General features: G+C 43.0%; 1 long non-coding RNA gene across 1 annotated transcript; it reads right to left on the bottom strand.

Annotated features, from left to right (window-relative positions):
* Nucleotides 1-5016: 5016 nt before the first annotated feature.
* Nucleotides 5017-6665, bottom strand: LOC135494178 (uncharacterized). Its single transcript, XR_010448354.1, has 3 exons — nt 6552-6665; nt 5783-5902; nt 5017-5246 (listed from the first exon to the last, which is right to left on the bottom strand). It is a non-coding gene; the product is annotated as an uncharacterized LOC135494178 (long non-coding RNA).
* Between the last annotated feature and the right edge of the window lie 8479 nt (nt 6666-15144).

Raw genomic sequence — 15144 nt, 5'->3', positions numbered from 1 at the left:
AAAATTGTCCGTGTTGAATGCGTTTATTCCGAACATAAGGTGATGAACTTCGGGGCGACATATTATCCTCCAAGGGAAGATCTCACCTGACAGGGGAACATTGCAGAAGGATCTCGCCGCATGTTTGATCATTGAGGTACTATTTAACTTCCTTGGTTGGATAGAACTACGGCGTTTCCAAGATCGTTGGTTATTACCGGAAGGCGTGATGTAAAGACCAAGGCAACATTATTCTACCGCAGGGGTAAATCTTGCCTGACAGCTTGCGGTACCACGGGGCGACATATTCTACCCAAGGGGCAAAACCTTTTAATCAAAAGAGAGTCCCAGTGTAGAAGAATATCGCCAGGCCACCTTTCGGATACTATGACGCTATATATTCTACCCACTGCACTGAGGGGCAAACCTTACCTGATAGTAAAAAACCGTGATTCAGAGTCACACTAATGACAATGCACACGCTCATTACAAGGTCCTGGTAAATATAAATTGTGAACCAAGACAGGAAGTAGAAGAATTAGCTTCAACTTGTCCATTAACGAGATCGCCTTATCAGTAAAAATGTGCAAGAGAAATTGACATTTCATGCACTGTTAATTACAATAAAGATTGAAATAAAATAAATCTATATTGTCTGTGGCTGCGGTAATTACTTTCGATCTGTCAATGGCGTAACAAGTAGAAGATATAGTGAAATGTACCGCACCGTTAGACAAAAGCATTCATTCCATTAACTACGTTTTATCCATTTAAAGATAATCAACACTTTGCAATTGGTCCATTAGTAGTTCACTTCTATATTGTGTGGCTATACACTCAAAAGTTGGCGATGAGATACTAGTGTCATCGAGAACTTTTCTATCCCGGCGAATATGCTTCTAACTTATTCGTGATATCGCCGCTTTGGACTAGTGGCTCGGACTCTGAAGGAGCGGTCGTGTGGTCCCTGCTTTGATTCCCATAGTCGGCGTGCGTGTGACTTTAGGCAAGTGTTTTTGTCGAACTTGCCAAGTAGGCCTACTCGGGTGTAATGAGGACGGTCTGAAATTTTCAGGTTGAGTCGTTGACATTGGAGCTCATCTGAAAACTACTGCTTGAAAGGTTCACCGGATTAAAGAGTCAATTTAAAAGACAACGTTACTGTAATCAGACTTTCCCCTAAACTTATCAACCAAACAGTTACAACAGTCACGGTACTTTTATGACGTCATATTATATTGACAAATCGAAAACCTAAATGATGCTTCGGCACCAATCACAGCAGAGCATTGCTCGGAGATAATAATGGTGAAGTAAAAGAATATCAAATATTCACTGATCGACTGCCTAAGGTTTCAAATTCCAATGGTATTCCTCAAACTTTGACGCAGAACAAAAAATCTGCCCGTCCTTGGGCGCTTCAAATCGACAAAGTCTTGTCCCCTCGTTGTAATCGTACTCTATACATGGCGAAGCGATCTCCAAGCACCGAACTGAGCACCCGAGCAGGCTCCGGACATGGATTTTCTTTGTCAACTTGTTGCCATCGACTGGAAATTGTAAGGGAGATAATGTTGCATGTCATCATCAATGAATAGCCGTCACCGATATGAAATGACTCTGGCATTCGCCACTTTCCCCAATTGTTAGCCAATCACAGAACTTGATGATGTGTTGCATTCTTCAAAGCAGCGGAACGACGTCAATAAATAGTTCCGGTCATGCGCAAGGGAGGTTAGATGTGTCGTTGTGCACATTCTTAGTCTCTATTAAATCGTGGCACTACTTACCAGTTTGGCTTTGTTTTACAAGCCCGAACACTCGAACCTCACACAGCGTAAGGTGTTCCGTGGACGGGACCTTCTTGCTGATGGTGAGATGATTCCCAGCGATGGGTTTTCTGCATTTCCTGAAGAACCCAATATTCGCAGGGATTGTTGTGCTACCGTGGTGATAGCAGAGAGTGACATCATTAATGACCGCAGGGGGAGGCGCTACATCGGTCACTATGACATCGAAATGTGTCAACCGGAATGCTGAAAGACATTTTGAATCTATGATGTACATGTATATACATGATGTACATCATAAGACCATACACCCGAAGGGAGAACGTCATTTTTGGGGGCGCTTTAAAGGGCTATTTTCAACACCTTGTGTTTCTCAACTAATGCCTAAAATATTCATATGTGTCTCACCTTATCAAAAAATACCTGAATTTTAGAAAGTTTTAATGATCTTTCTGTAGTAGGCATGCCAATCTCCACACAGCACCGCCGAACATTTTGCCCCATTTGAATGTGAGATGCCACTCTAAAATTAGAGCGGCTACTCTCTTCAAGAATCGTTTCGAACTTACGGTGATTGTGTGAGATGCTTCAACTAAGTATATCCAGAATGTTGTCACAATGCGTACTATATCGCTGCTTAATCAGTTTCAATGTATAACTTATGTTAGTTTTACATGTATATACTCTAGTTTCGCCTTTTTATGGTGGGTTCCATAAATTCAGGCCATACCCCTTCCTGTACTAACTAGATCATGGTAATTTATAGCTATTGTGTGTATATAGCATGTATGGCCAATCAGAGGTCTGGAGCGCCGTGCGGACATGGGCATTAAACATTACATGACTACTTGTAGATTTCCAACTAGGATGTAAACTTGCCTCAAATGATTTCTGGGAAAACTGACGCCAATTACTGGAATTCAACGGGTGTTTCTGAAAAAAATGAATGAAAGGAAATTTGGGAAGTGTGAATGAGGTTTTATTTTCAGAGGGCAATTCAATCAATCTAATGAATTTATAACCTTGTTTGTACTTGTCAGACTCCAAAAAGGCAACATAAAATTATGCATGGAATAGAAGTGTCAGATACATCGATTTCATCTTTTGAATTAAGTAGGCCTATGTTTCATAACCCGGTGAGTTTATAAACCAGTCTTGGCCTCTTTTTCTGCCATATACCGACATCATGGACAACGCAGATGAACCTCTTCCGAAGCGAAGAAGGAGTTATTCCGTCACGGAGAAAATTCGGTACCTAGAGGACTTTCAGACAGCCCTTTTGAATGGAACGGTGGCCAGCATGACGGAATACGCGAACCACTACAAAATATCGATCCACACGTTCAGTAAATGGGACTTACCAAGCTTGGAACGAGGACAACAAGGGAATGAAGGAAGAAGTAGAAGGGTGAAACCGAAAGATATCGGTTGCTGGCCTCAAGTTGAAAATGAGCTTCATGAATGGTTTCTCCAGCAACGTGAAATACGCCTACCCGTCGCCGTACAGGACTTGCAAGAAAAGGCTTTGGAATTCTTCCATGCCTGGTGGGGTGGTCTGACAGATGCCCGGCGAAATGAAATCGTTGAAACAAGACCAATCTTACATGATTTTCAAGCCTCGGCTGGATGGGTTGAACTTTTTATGAAGAGAAAACAGATTACCCTGCGTAAAGTGAACAAAAACACTACAACCCTGCCAGCCGATGCTGCAATACGAATTGAGGTATTCCGCAATGAAGTCACTGGGACTATTGATCAATTCAACATCGCAATGCGATTTATTTTTAACATGGACGAAACTTTCATTCTTTTTGACTTTAGACCCATGCACTCGTGTAACCGAAAAGGTGCTGCTTCCATTGACATACGTACGTCACGATCGAATGTTAAACTAGGGTGCACTGTGACACTCTGCGTTGCGGCCAGTGGTGATAAGATGCTAGCCCACATAACGTTTCCGCGTCGTGGGTTTGTACGACAGCTAGCAGCCCTTCAAGCACAAGATTTGCCAGCTAATGTGGTTGTTACATCATCTGCCACAGGATCGGTAAGACAAGAGACAGCCGAACACTGGCTCGAGGAAGTCTATCAACCATACCTAGAGAGGCAGCCAGCAGAGCAGGTTATCTTGATACTGGATCGTTATAGTGTCCATCGGTCTGAAGACTTCGGTATGCGAGTAACGGAGCTAGGTGGAATCATGCACTTTGTACCAGCAGGGTGTACATCATTGGTCCAGCCCCTAGACGTTGCAGTTATGAAATCGTTTAAGTCCAACGCACGTAAGGAGTGGAAGTCGTGGAAAACGCAGCATACCAACGCAGCAGGACAATGCAACCGTATTGAACTAAATGATGTTGTCACCATTGTCAGTAACGCCTGGGACGCTGTACCCCCCCCAAGTGATCGAAAGCGGGTTTGAAGCATCCCTCCGCATGGGCGAAATTGAAGGAGGACCACTTCCTCAACTGGACGAAGAAGAGGAAGATGGCATGGCATTCATCGATTTGCTTGACTATGAAGATGTGGGCCTACAGGAATAAGAAACTGTACTTAGAAGTTACTAAAGATTGGATTAAATTTGCCAGTGACAACTCGCAAAAGAATGAAAAGGTTCGCTCAGTCGTGTCCTTTTCACTTGTTCTAAAGTGTGAGTTAAAATACGTATTGAATTTCAAACAGACCTGCATCCTCTAACTGAACGCCATTTTCACTTTTTGAGTGGTCTCTGGCAGACCGAGAGTGTAGCGGGGAATCCACGGCCACTTCGCTTGCGACGGCGTTGTGACGCGCTTGCGGTAGTTAAAATAAGCTGGCGTCAGCAGCGTTGAGCAGTTCATTTCGATCATTTTGTTCCATCGCAAGCAAGCGCGACGCCGACGCAAGTCAAAATCGCGACAGTGGATCCCGCTTAAATTGCACTCTTCACTTTTTTGTAAACACCCTGTAGAAAGTCAGAATAAATTGCCTTCAGCCATGCACGGGCATGACTGGGTTCAATTCACCTCTCCTTAAAAAGTCGAATCTATTTCACAATACCCGAAACCCCAAGCAATGGGTTCATGGCAGACCGACAAGTCATCCAATCATGTGAAGAGGGCGGACTTAAATTTAGTATGGGCCGTTCGTCGTAATCCATGTAGGTAGTCCCTGAAGTTAATGAACCCACCATAAAAAGGCGAAACTAGAGTATATATATATTTCTAATATTATACATATACAAATGGCCAAATATATTATAGTTACAGGAATTTGCTCTGTTCCAAAGTTCTATCGCCACCACCCAGTAGGTGGCACCAAGATCGACAGTCCACCAGTTGTCCTTGTACTGATATTCGGCTGTGCAGGCGCAGAATCGGAGGTTCCCATTCGTATTGCCATCGTTCGCCAGGCCCGCTACGTGTTTACGCTTCCACAGTGAGGAGATCCGTGATGGTTTCTTCAGGGCGAGGTTAGGCCAATTTCTTATACATGTATCTGCCAAATGAACAATTCAATAGATCCTTAGAGAACTAGGGAAATCAAACGCATTCTACCTTGATCATCTTTATCCAACTAACATTGTAAGGGCCTTCTTCGAATCCGTATCAAATTGCAGCCTATTGGTCGATCGCAACAACCACAATGAAATATTGAGCAATACAATGTGTGCTTCCGGGTTGCCTTATGGGTGCCATTCTCCTGCCAAGCAGTTAATATTTTTAGCACAGATTGTCTATTCTTTGCCTCATCCCGTGGCCAGACATTGCGGGGTTGAGGAAACGAAACGCCAGGCATGCGCATACATGTAATTTCAATTTGGAATTTTCCATTATATTTGGAATTTGCCATTATAATTGCAAATGAAAAGGTAGCTGCATTAAACATCTCCATGCATATTGCCTGTTCTTTACTTTTACATTACCTTTGCTTTTCCTAAATGTTGCTTTTCTTGATACATGTAGTGCCCGTTAGCTGCCTCTCGTTGCCTTGTGATTACTTCCTGGCGGTAGGCTGCTACGTGTTGTACTTACCTTTCAAAGATGTGGCCATATCCAGTGTATACTTCGTTGATGTACCCTGGGGCAGGTATGATCGTAACAGAAGTCCTAAAAAGAGAACGCAGGAAACTCTCTCCAGGAAAACACTCATATCTGAAATGAATTGTTCAAACTTTACACGAGGTAACTCGTTACTCATCTGATATGCGGTGCGTTGTTAGTCAACCATATATCTGGATCTACAAATTAAAAAAATGTCAGTCTTCGAGACTGGTGTAATCAATGTTTCTCTGCAGATGAGGCACTTAGCTACTTGTACTTGGTGTTACAAGGATCACGTGACTCGCAATCGAGCCGTAAATAATGCAGATCTAACTCAATGATAGCATACCGTCTTGCCCACTAAAGCTCTCTTTCCTAAAAGGTGACTGAATAACAAGCCTATAATCAGATTTAATTGAAGGCAAACATTGATTCCTCGCTCCTCATCCTCATCACATCTTTATCCCAGGGACCGAGATAAAACTTAGATTTGATGTGTGACAGATCAGCAGAACCTTGGCCGTGTTGAATGCGTTTATTCCGAACTGAAGGTGATTAACTACGGGGCGCCATATTTTACCACCAAGGGAAGATCTCACCTGACAGGGGAACACTGTAGAAGGATCTCCCCGCATGTTGGATCACTGAGGTACAATTTTACTTCCTTGGTTGGATATAGAACTACGGCATTTCCAAGATCGTTGGTTGTGATTTAAAGACCGGGACAACTTACATATTCTACCCCAGGGGTAAATCTTACCTGACAGCTCACGGTTGTAGCGTTGTACCACGGGGCGACATACGCACGCTTATTACTAGTTCCTTGTAAATATAAATCCTGCACCAAGAAAGGACTGTAATTAAAGGAAGCTTCAAATGGTTCATTCAGGAGATCGCCTTCACAGTAAAATGTACAAGAGAAATTGACATTTCAGGCATTGTTAATTGTTGGCTTCAGCAGACAATAAAGATTGAAATATAAAAACAAATCTATATTGTCTGTGGCTGCGGTGATTACATTCGATTATCAATAGTGAAACAAGTAGAAGATAATAGTAAAATGTACGGTATCGGTACACAAAAGCATTTATTCCATTAACTACGTTTATTGATTTATAGATAATCAACACTTTGCAATTGATCCCTTACAGGTAGTCTGGCTACACTCAAAACTTGGAGGTAAGATACCAGCCCGGGTCGGTCACTCCCCATGACATCTGCAGAGCATCCTTGTACCAAAAAAGCGTGATAGGGGGTGTTTCTTCGGAGGACAGAGCGTGACCTCCGCGTAGCGAATAGACCCCCTTATCTCGCCAAAATCCACGCAATAAGCCCCCGGGAATACCGCAAATGCAACACGCCGTATACTAAAGGCCTTCAAGTAGCGGACACGTGCCCGCACCACGCTCTATAGGCGCCTCTCGTCTCATCACACCACGCGATAGAGGCTCCTTCCCATCAATATTTCGAGTATCAAACTATTTCAATGAAATCGGGAAATGGGAGTGCGTGGCGCGAAGAACCTTTACTTAAGTTTCTCATATCAGATATCATATCCCAACTCCCCAACGTATATTGTACTGTATTACTGTACGTTTTTTCGACATGTTTTGATTCCGATGATTAAAACCACTTGAATAACATCACTGCGATTTGATCTTCTCGTCAATCAGATCACGAGGCCGTTGACCAGGAGGTCAATACATATATCAGGTGTATTTTAGGCCCATTCAGAGGAACAATGGCGCCCGACCCTGCTACCGGTACATCTTTCTTCAAATTTTCAAAATGAATTTTTCTTCAAAATTCGATATACCATAAACTGACCTGTCAAGTAAGCATCCTCTGAGTTTTTTTTCACTTTTGTTTGATAATGCAGGATCGAGTTGTGTTATGGAATGTTAAGAGTATTGTTCCATGTACATATGTATCAGGTTGATTTGAATAAAATGTTAATAAATAGTCTTGGTAAAAGTATGAAGAATGTATGTTATCATTTGATGAGAGTAGAGAATCCCAATCTCCAAATGCCCTGATGGTCCTGCAATGGTGTTGTTAGACCACGATCTCGGCCCCGCTGGAAGGGGGGTGGAAATGATGACTTACCAGCTGGAGGGGGTGGAAATGAAAAGGTTGCCAGCAAAAGGGAGCTCAGTGGGGATTTCATATGGCGGTGACCAGCTGGAGGGGGTCTATTGAAAAGTCAGAGTACAAGGATACTCTACAGATGTAATGGAGAGTGACCCCCCTGGGGATACCAGTGGCATCTAGAGATTTTCTATCCCGGCGAAAATGATTCTAATCTATTCGTGATATCGCGACTTTGGACTAGTGGCTCGGACTCTGGAGGAGCGGACGAGTGGTCCCTGGTTCGATTCACACAATCGGCGTCGGAGACCTTATGCAGGTTTTTTTTCAAACTTGCCTGAAACCACGTAATCGGTTGTAAATGATCGAGGACGGTCTGAAATCCTCAGTTTGGAGCGCTGACTGTGCAGCTCATCTGAAAACTACTGGTTCAGAAAGGTTCACCGGGGTTAAAGTCAAGTCGAATGACAACGTCTACTGTAATCAGACCTTTTCCCCAAACTAACACCAAACAGTCACAACAATCACAGTACTTTTATGATGTCATATTCTATTGACCAATCGAAAGCCCCAAATAATGCTTCTGCACCAATCACAGCAGAGCAGTGCTCGAATATAATGATGGTGATATAAAAGAATATCAAATATTCACTGATAGACGGCCTAAGGTTTCGAATTCCAATGGTATTCCTCAAACTCTGACGCAGAACAAAAAACCTGCCTGTCCTTGGGCGCTTCAAATCGACAAAGTCCGGTCCCCTCGTTGTAATCCTACTCATAACATGGCGAAGCGATCTCCAAGCACCGAACTGAGCACCCGAGCAGGTCCCGGACATGAATTTCTATGGTGGACTTGCTGCCATTGACTGCAAAGGGAGATAATATTGCATGACATCATCAATGAAAAGCCGTCACCGATATGAAATGACTCTGGCATTCGCCACTTTCCCCAATTGTATGCCAATCATAGAACTTAATGATGTGTTGCATTCTTCAAAGCAGCGGAACCACGTGGATAAATAGTTCCGGTCATGCGCAAGAAGGTTGCGTGCAGGGAGGTTGGATGTGTCGTTTTGCACATTCTTAGTCTCTATTAAATCGTGGCACTACTTACCAGCTTGGCTTTGTTTTACAAGCCCGAACACTCGAACCTCACACAGCGTAAGATATTCCATGGACGGGACGTTCTTGCTGATGGTCACATGCCTCCCAGCGATGAGTTTTCTGCATTTCCTGAAGAACCCAATATTCCCAGGGATTGTTGTGCTACCGTGGTGATAGCAGAGAGTGACATCACTAATGACCGCAGGGGGAGGCGCTACATCGGTCACTATGACATCGAACTGTGTCAACCGGTTTGCTGAAAGACATTTTGAATCTATATTCAAGATGTACATCATGAGATCATACACCCGAAGGGAGAACGTCGTTTTTGGAAGGCGCTATTAAAGGACTATTCTCAACACCTTGTGTTTCTAAGCTAATGCCTAAAATATTCATATGTGTCTCACCTTATCAAAAAATACCTGAATTATAGAAAGTTTTAATGATCTTTCTGTAGTAGGCATGCCGATCTCCACATTGCACCGCCGAATATTTTGCCACATTTGAATGTGAGATGCCACTCTAAAATTAGAGCGGCTACTCTCTTCAAGAATCGTTTCGAACTAACGGTGATTGTCTGAGATGCTTCAACTAAGTATATCCAAAATATTGTCACAATGCGTACTATATCGCTGCTTCATCAGTTTCAATGTATTATTTATGTTAGTTTTACATGTGCGTATATATATGTGTATATATACATTTATACATATACAAATGGCCAAATATATTATAGTTACAGTAATTTCCTCTGTTCCAAAGTTCTATCGCCACCACCCAGTAGGTAGCACCAAGATCGACTGTCCACCAGTTGTCCGTGTACTGATATTCGGCTGTGCAGGCGCAGAATCGGAGGTTCCCATTCGTATTGCCATCGTTCGCCAGGCCCGCTACGTGTTTACGCTTCCACAGTGAGGAGATCCGTGATGGTTTCTTCAGGGCGAGGTTAGGCCAATTTCTGATACATGTATCTGCCAAATGAACAATCCAATAGATCCTTAGAGAACTAGGGAAATCAAACGCATTCTACCTTAATCACCTTTATCCAATTAACATTGTAAGGGCCTTCTTCGAATCCGTATCAAATTGCAGTCTATTGGTCGATCGCAACAACCACAATGAAATATTGAGCAATACAATGTGTGCTTCCCGGTTGCCTCATCGGTGCCATTCTCTTGCCAAAGAATGAATATTTTTAGCAGAGATTGTCTATTCTTTGCCTCATCCCGTGGCCAGACCTTGCCGGGTTGAGGAAACGAAACGCCAGGCATGCGCATAATTTCAATTTGGAATTTGCCATTATATTTGGAATTTGCCATTATAATCGCCAATGAAAGATAGCTGCATTGAACATCTCCGTGCATATTGCCTTTTTTTACTTTTACATTACCTTTGCTTTTCCTAAGTGTTGCTTTTCTTGATACATGTAGTGCCCGTTAATTGCCTCTCGTTGCCTTGTGATTACTTCCTGGCAGTAGGCGGCCTCGTGTTGTACTTACCTTTTAAAGATGTGGCCGTATCCAGTGTATACTTCGTTGATGTACCCTGGGGCAGGTACGATCCTAACAGAAGTCCTAAAAAGAGAACGCAGGAAACTCTCTCCAGGAAAACACTCATATCTGAAATGAATTGTTCAAACTTTACACGAGGTAACTCGTCACTCATCTGATCTGCGGTGCGTTGTTAGTCAACCATATATCTGGATCTAGAAAGAAAAAAAATGTCAGTCCTCGAGACTGGTGTAATCAATGTTTCTCTGCAGATGAGGCACTTAGCTACTTGTACTTGGTGGTACTATGATCACGTGTCTCGCAATGGAGCCATAAATAATGCAGATCTAACTCAATGATAGCATACCGTCTTGCCCACCAAAGCTCTCTTTCCTAAAAGATGACTGAATAACAAGCCTATAATCAGATTTAATTGAAGGCAAACATTGATTCCTCGCTCCTCATCCTCATCACATCTTTATCCCAGGGACCGAGATAAAACTTAGATTTGATGCGTGACAAATCAGCAGAACCTTGGCCGTGTTGAATGCGTTTATTCCGAACTGAATGTGATTAACTACGGGGTGACATATTTTCCCCCAAGGGAAGATCTCGCCTGACAGGGGAACATTGCAGAAGGATCTCGCCGCATGTTGGATCACTGAGGTACTATTTTACTTCCTTGGTTGGATATAAAACTACGGTATTTCCAATCTCGTTGGTTATTACAGACACACGTGATTTAAAGACCGGGGCAATTTACATATTCTACCCCAGGGGTAAATCTTACCCGACAGCTCACGGTTGTAGCGTTGTACCACGGGGCGACATACGCACGCTCATTACTAGGTCCTGGTAAATATAAATCCTGCACCTAGACAGGACTCTAAGTAAAAGAAGCTTCAAATGGTCCATTCATGAGATCGCCTTCTCAGTAAAATGCGCAAGAGAAATTGACATTTCAGGCATATTTAATTGTTGGCTTCAGCAGACAATAAAGATTGAAATATGAAAACAAATCTATATATTTCTATGGCTGCGGTATTTACATTCGATTGTCAATAGTTAAACAAGTAGAAGATATAGTAAATTGTACGCGTATACACAAAAGCATTTATTCCATTAACTACGTTTGTTACTTTATAGATAATCAACACTTTGCAATTGATCCTCTACAGGTACTCTGGTTCCACTCAAAACTTGGAGGTAAGATACCAGCCCGGGGGGTGGGGGGTCACTCCCCATGACATCTGTAGAGCATCCTTGTACCAAAAAAGCGTGATAGTGGGTGTTTTTTCGGAGGACATAGCGTGACCCACGCGTAGCGAATAGACCCCCTTATCTCGCTCAAACCCAAGCAAGAAGCCCCCGGGAATACCGCAAATGCAACACGCCATATGCTAAAGGCCTTCAAGTAGCGGACACGTGCCCGCACCACGCTCTAGGCGACTCTCGTCTCATCACACCACGCGATAGAGGCTCCTTCCCATCAATATTTCGAGTATCAAACTATTTCAATGAAATCGGGAAATGGGAGTGCGTGGCGCGAAGAACCTTTACTTAAGTTTCTCATATCAGACATCATATCCCAACTCCCCAACGTATATTGTACTGTATCACTGTACGTTTTTTCGACATGTTTTGATTCCGATGATTAAAACCACTTAAATAACATCTCTGCGATTCGATCTTCTCTTCAATCAGATCACGAGGCCGTTGACCAGGAGGTCAATACATATATCAGGTGTATTTTAGGCCCATTCAGAGGAACAATGGCGCCCGACCCTGCTACCGGTACATCTTTCTTCAAATTTTCAAAATGAATTTTTCTTCAAAATTCGATATACCATAAACTGACCTGTCAAGTAAGCATCCTCTGAGTTTTTTTTCACTTTTGTTTGATAATGCAGGATCGAGTTGTGTTATGGAATGTTAAGAGTATTGTTCCATGTACATATGTATCAGGTTGATTTGAATAAAATGTTAATAAATAGTCTTGGTAAAAGTATGAAGAATGTATGTTATCATTTGATGAGAGTAGAGAATCCCAATCTCCAAATGCCCTGATGGTCCTGCAATGGTGTTGTTAGACCACGATCTCGGCCCCGCGGGAAGGGGGGTGGAAATGATGACTTACCAGCTGGAGGGGGTGGAAATGAAAAGGTTGCCAGCAAAAGGGAGCTCAGTGGGGATTTCATATGGCGGTGACCAGCTGGAGGGGGTCTATTGAAAAGTCAGAGTACAAGGATACTCTACAGATGTAATGGAGAGTGACCCCCCTGGGGATACCAGTGGCATCTAGAGATTTTCTATCCCGGCGAAAATGATTCTAATCTATTCGTGATATCGCGACTTTGGACTAGTGGCTCGGACTCTGGAGGAGCGGACGAGTGGTCCCTGGTTCGATTCGCACAATCGGCGTCTGAGACCTTATGCAGGTTTTTTTTCAAACTTGCCTGAAACCACGTAATCGGTTGTAAATGATCGAGGACGGTCTGAAATCCTCAGTTTGGAGCGCTGACTGTGCAGCTCATCTGAAAACTACTGGTTCAGAAAGGTTCACCGGGGTTAAAGTCAAGTCGAATGACAACGTCTACTGTAATCAGACCTTTTCCCCAAACTAACACCAAACAGTCACAACAGTCACAGTACTTTTATGATGTCATATTCTATTGACCAATCGAAAGCCCCAAATAATGCTTCTGCACCAATCACAGCAGAGCAGTGCTCGAATATAATGATGGTGATATAAAAGAATATCAAATATTCACTGATAGACGGCCTAAGGTTTCGAATTCCAATGGTATTCCTCAAACTCTGACGCAGAACAAAAAACCTGCCCGTCCTTGGGCGCTTCAAATCGACAAAGTCCGGTCCCCTCGTTGTAATCGTACTCTATACATGGCGAAGCGATCTCCAAGCACCGAACTGAGCACCCGAGCAGGCTCCGGACATGAATTTCTATGGTGGACTTGCTGCCATTGACTGCAAAGGGAGATAATATTGCATGACATCATCAATGAAAAGCCGTCACCGATATGAAATGACTCTGGCATTCGCCACTTTCCCCAATTGTATGCCAATCATAGAACTTTATGATGTGTTGCATTCTTCAAAGCAGCGGAACCACGTGGATAAATAGTTCCGGTCATGCGCAAGAAGGTTGCGTGCAGGGAGGTTGGATGTGTCGTTGTGCACATTCTTAGTCTCTATTAAATCGTGGCACTACTTACCAGCTTGGCTTTGTTTTACAAGCCCGAACACTCGAACCTCACACAGCGTAAGATATTCCGTGGACGGGATCTTCTTGCTGATGGTGAGATGATTCCCAGCGATGGGTTTTCTGCATTTCCTGAAGAACCCAATATTCGCAGGGATTGTTGTGCTACCGTGGTGATAGCAGAGAGTGACATCATTAATGACCGCAGGGGGAGGCGCTACATCGGTCACTACGACATCGAACTGTGTCAACCGGTTTGCTGAAAGACATTTTGAATCTATTATGTACATTTTTAACACCCTGTGTTTCTAAACTAATGCCTAAAATATTCCTATGTGTCTCACCTTATAAATAAATACCTGAATTTTAGAAAGTTTTAATAATCTTTCTGTAGTAGGCATGCCTATTTCCACATTGCACTGCCGAACATTTTGCCCCATTTGAATGTGAGATGCACTCTAAAATTAGAGCGGCTACTCTCTTCAAGAATCGTTTCGAAGTTACGGTGAGTGTGTGAGATGCTTCAACTACTATATCCAAAATGTTGTCACAATGTGTACTATATCGCCGCTTAATCAGTTTCCAATGTATTATTTATATAAGTTTTACATGTAAATATACATGTATATACGTATATATATATATACTATATTAGATTTACTAATGGCCAATTATATAATAGTTAAGTTACTCACGACAGCAATCTGCTCTGTTCCAAAGTTCTATCGCCACCACCCAGTAGGTAGCACCAAGATCGACAGTCCACCAGCTGTCCGTGTACTGATCTTTGGCTGTGCAGGCGCAGAATTGGAGGCTCCCATTCGTATTGCCATCGTTCGCCAGGCCCGCTACGTGTTCACTCTTATACAGTGAGGAGATCCGTGAAGGTTTCTTCAGTGCGAGGTCAGGCCAGTTTTTTATACACGTGTCTGCCAAATGAACAATCAAATAGATGAAAAGATAACTGCATTAAACATCGCCGTGCATATTACCTTTTCTTTACTTTTACATTACCTTTGCTTTTCTTGATCCTAAGTGTTGCTTTTCTTGATACATGTAGTGCCCGTTAATTGCCTCTCGTTGCCTTGTGATTACTTCCTTACGCTAGGCTGCTTCGTGTTGTACTTACCTTTCAAAGATGTGGCCGTATCCAGTGTATACTTCGTTGATGTACCCTGGGGCAGGTATGATCCTAACAGAAGTCTTAAAAAGAGAACGCAGGAAACTCTCTCCAGGAAAACACTCATATCTGAAATGAATTGTTCAAACTTTACACGAGGTAACTCGTCACTCATCTGATCTGCGGTGCGTTGTTAGTCAACCATATATCTGGATCTACAAAGAAAAAAAATCTTCGAGTCTGCGAGACTGGTGTAATCAATGCTGCTCTGCAGATCACTTAGCTACTTGTACTTGGTGGTACTAGGATCACGTGACTCGCAATCGAGCCA

This window comes from Lineus longissimus, chromosome 9 (genome assembly GCF_910592395.1).
Source record: "Lineus longissimus chromosome 9, tnLinLong1.2, whole genome shotgun sequence".
In the NCBI taxonomy this organism is placed as follows: domain Eukaryota; kingdom Metazoa; phylum Nemertea; class Pilidiophora; order Heteronemertea; family Lineidae; genus Lineus; species Lineus longissimus.
This window is presented reverse-complemented; position numbering and strand designations above follow the sequence as displayed.